This window comes from Arachis hypogaea, chromosome 1, assembly GCF_003086295.3.
Source record: "Arachis hypogaea cultivar Tifrunner chromosome 1, arahy.Tifrunner.gnm2.J5K5, whole genome shotgun sequence".
In the NCBI taxonomy this organism is placed as follows: Eukaryota; Viridiplantae; Streptophyta; class Magnoliopsida; order Fabales; family Fabaceae; genus Arachis; species Arachis hypogaea.
The window spans coordinates 82741443-82745961 of record NC_092036.1 but is presented as its reverse complement, the minus strand read 5'-3'; the positions used below and the strand labels follow the sequence as shown (position 1 = coordinate 82745961).

The window sequence follows — 4519 nt, the reverse complement described above, 5'->3', positions numbered from 1 at the left end:
TGAAGAAGGACAGACTGGCGTTTAAACGCCAGCCAGGGTACCTGGTTGGGCGTTTAACGCCCAAAAAGGGTAGTGTTTTGGGCGTTAAACGCCAGAATGTGCACCATTCTGGGCGTTTAACGCCAGGATGGCACAAGAGGGAAGATTCTGTTTTTCAATGCAATTTTTTTTCAGGTTTTCAAAGTTTTTCAAAATCAAATCTTTTTCAAATCATATCTTTTCAATCATATGTTTTCAAAATCAATTTCTTTCCTTTTTCAAAGATACTTACTATCAATTAATGATTTGATTCAACAATTCAAGTATGTTGCCTTTTCTGCTGAGAAAGGTTTAATGTTTGAATCATATCTTTTCTTGATAACCAAGTCATTAATTTTTAAAAATCAAATCTCTTTTTTTAAAAAAATGTCTTTCAAATCATATCTTCTCAATCACATCTTTTTAAAACTAATCATATCTTCTTAACCACATCTTTTTCAAAATAACTTTCAATCAAATCTTTTTGATTTCTAGTTTCAAAATCTTTTTCAAAAATCACTTTACTTCTTTCCCACTTTTATTTTCGAAAATCAAATAGTGTTTTTCAAAATGTTTTCAAAATATTTTACTTAATTTTCGAAAATTACTTCCCTTCTTCTCACATCCTTCTATTTATGGACTAACACTATTCCTTAATGCAAAATTCGAACTCCATCTTTCTTGATAAGTTCGAATTTTCTACTTCTGCCTTCCATTTTCTTTTCCTCTGACACCTCAAGGAATCTCTATACTGTGACATAGAGAATTCCATATTTCCTTGTTCTCTTCTCTTTCTTATGAGCAGGAGAAGAGACAAAAACATTCTTGTTGAGGCTGACCCTGAACCTGAAAGGACCTTGAAGCGAAAGCTAAGAGAAGCTAAGGCACAACTCTCTGTAGAGGACCTAACCGAATTCTTCAAGGAAGAAGAACTCATGGCAGTCGAAAACAACAACAATGCCAACAATGCAAGGAAGGTGCTGGGTGACTTTACTGCACCTACTCCCGACTTCTATGGGAGAAGCATCTCTATCCCTGCCATTGGAGCAAACAACTTTGAGCTTAAGCCTCAATTAGTTTCTCTAATGTAACAGAATTGCAAGTTCCATGGACTTCCATTGGAAGATCCTCATCAGTTTTTAGCTGAATTCTTGCAAATCTGTGACACTGTCAAGACTAATGGGGTTGACCCTGAGGTCTACAGACTTATGCTATTCCCTTTTGCTGTAAGAGACAGAGCTAGAACATGGTTGGACTCACAACCTAAAGAAAGCTTGGACTCTTGGGAAAAGCTAGTCAATGCCTTCTTGGCAAAGTTCTTTCCACCTCAAAAATTGAGTAAGCTTAGAGTGGAAGTCCAAACCTTCAGACAGAAGGAAGGAGAATCCCTCTATGAAGCTTGGGAAAGATACAAACAATTAATCAGAAAGTGTCCTTCTGACATGCTTTCTGAATGGAGCATCATAGGTATTTTCTATGATGGTCTCTCTGAACTATCCAAGATGTCTTTGGATAGCTCTGCTGGAGGATCTCTTCATCTGAAGAAGATGCCTACAGAAGCTCAAGAGCTGATTGAAATGGTTGCAAATAACCAATTCATGTACACTTCTGAAAGAAATCCTGTGAACAATGGGACTAGTCAGAAGAAAGGAGTTCTTGAGATTGACACTCTGAATGCCATATTGGCTCAGAACAAAATATTGACTCAACAAGTCAATATGATTTCTCAAAGTCTGTCTGGAATGCAAAATGCACCAAGCAGTACTAAGGAAGCTTCATCTGAGGAAGAAGCTTATGATCCTGAGAACCCTTCAATGGAAGAGGTGAATTACATGGGAGAACCCTATGGAAACACCTATAATCCTTCATGGAGAAATCATCCAAATTTCTCATGGAAGGATCAACAGAGACCTCAACAAGGTTTCAACAATAATAATGGTGGAAGAAACAGGTTTAGCAATAGCAAGCCTTTTCCATCATCTTCTCAGCAACAGACAGAGAGTTCTAAGCAGAATACCTCTGACTTAGCAACCATGGTCTCTGATCTAATCAAAACCACTCAAAGTTTCATGACTGAAACAAGGTCCTCCATTAGAAATTTGGAGGCACAAGTGGGTCAGCTGAGCAAGAAAATTACTGAACTCCCTCCTAGTACTCTCCCAAGCAATACTGAAGAAAATCCAAAAGGAGAGTGCAAGGCCATCAACATGGCCAAATTTTGGGAGGGAGGAGAGGCAGCGAACGCCACTGAGGAAGACCCCAATGGACGTCCACTGGCCTCCAATGAGTTCCCCAATGAGGAACCATGGGAATCTGAGGCTCATAATGAGACCATAGAGATTCCATTGGACTTACTTCTGCCATTCATGAGCTCTGATGAGTATTCTTCCTCTAAAAAGGATGAGTATGTCACTAAAGAGCAAGTTGCTAAATACCTTGGAGCAATCATGAAGCTAAATGACAAGTTATTTGGAAATGAGACTTGGGAGGATGAACCCCCTTTGCTCACCAAAGAACTGGATGACTTGTCTAGGCAGAAACTGCCTCAAAAGAGACAGGATCCTGGGAAGTTTTCAATACCTTGTACCATAGGCACCATGACCTTCAAGAAGGCCTTGTGTGACTTAGGGTCAAGTGTAAACCTCATGCCTCTCTCTGTAATGGAGAAGTTAGGGATCTTTGAGGTGCAAGCTGCAAAAATCTCACTAGAGATGGCAGACAACTCAAGAAAACAAGCCTATGGACTTGTAGAGGATGTTTTGGTAAAAGTTGAAGACCATTACATCCCTACTGATTTCATAGTCCTAGAGACTGGGAAGTGCATGGATGAATCCATCATCCTTGGCAGACCCTTCCTAGCCACAGCAAAGGCTGTGATTGATGTTGATAGAGGAGAGTTGATCATTCAAGTGAATGAAGAATCCTTGGTGTTTAAGGCTCAAGGATATCCCTCTGTCATCATGGAGAGGAAGCATGAAGAGCTTCCCTCAAAACAGAGCCAAACAGAGCCCCCACAGTCAAACTCTAAGTTTGGTGTTGGGAGGCCACAACCAACTTCTAAGTTTGGTGTTGAACCCCCACATTCAAACTCTAAGTTTGGTGTTGGGAGGTTCCAACATAGCTCTGAACATTTCTGAGGCTCCATGAGAGTCCTCTGTCAAGCTAATGACATTAAAGAAGCGCTTGTTGGGAGGCAACCCAATGTTTTATAATTAACTATTTTCTTTTGTTATTTTATGTTTTTTTGTAGGTTGATGATCATGAGAAGTCACAAAATCAATGAAAAAAGCAAAAACAGAATGAAAAACAGGAAGAAAAATAGCACACCCTGGAGGATGCACCTACTGGCGTTTAAACGCCAGTAAGGTTAGCAGATGGGCGTTTAACGCCCAGTCTGGCACCATTCTGGGCGTTTAACGCCAGAAAGGGGCACCAGACTGGTGTTAAACGCCAGAAAAGGGCAAGAAGCTGGCGTTAAACGCCAGAAATGGGCACCAGCCCGGCGTTTAACGCTAGAAATGGCTGAAAACGCAATTTATCTTGCCAATTGGTGCAGGGATGACTTTTCGTTGACACCTCAGGATCTGTGGACCCCACAGGATCCCCACCTACCCCACCACTCTCTCTCTTCTTCACCCATTCATCAATCACCTCAACACCTCTTCCCCAAAAGCCCTTCACCTATCAAATCCCATCTTTCTCTTCACCACTCACATCCATCCTTCATAAAACCCCACCTACCTCACCATTCAAATTCAAACCACTTTCCCACCCAAACCCACCCATACATGACCGAACCCTACCCTTCCCCCTCTCCTATATAAACCCTCCTTCACTCCTTCATTTTCACACAACATACACACCACTTCTCCCCTTCTTGGCCGAACACAAAGCCATTCCATTCTTCCTCATTTCTTCTTCTTCTACTCTCTTCTTTCTTATTTTGCTCGAGGACGAGCAAACCTTTTAAGTTTGGTGTGGTAAAAGCATTGCTTTTTGTTTTTCCATAACCATTTATGGCATCCAAGGCCGGAGAAACCTCTAGAAGGAGGAAAGGGAAGGCAAAAGCTTCCACCTCCGAGTCATGGAAGATGGAGAGATTCATCTCAAGGGTGCATCAAGACCACTTCTATGAAGTTGTGGCCTTGAAGAAGGTGATCCCCGAGGTCCCTTTTTCACTCAAAAAGAGTGAATATCCGGAGATCCGACATGAGATCCGAAGAAGAGGTTGGGAAGTCCTTACCAACCCCATTCAACAAGTCGGAATCTTGATGGTTCAAGAGTTCTATGCCAATGCATGGATCACCAAGAACCATGATCAAAGTGTGAACCCGGATCCAAAGAATTATCTTACTATGGTTCGGGGGAAATACTTGGATTTTAGTCCGGAAAGTGTAAGGTTGGCATTCAAATTGCCCATGATGCAAGGAGATGAACACCCTTACACTAGAAGGGTCAACTTTGATCAAAGGTTGGACCAAGTCCTCACAGTCATATGTGA

At 41.4% G+C, this 4519-nt stretch overlaps 1 non-coding gene across 1 annotated transcript; it reads right to left on the bottom strand.

Annotated features, from left to right (window-relative positions):
- Nucleotides 1-1358: 1358 nt before the first annotated feature.
- LOC112714398 (small nucleolar RNA R71) lies at nt 1359-1466 on the bottom strand. Its single transcript, XR_003159237.1, has one exon. It is a non-coding gene; the product is annotated as a small nucleolar RNA R71 (small nucleolar RNA).
- Nucleotides 1467-4519: the final 3053 nt, after the last annotated feature.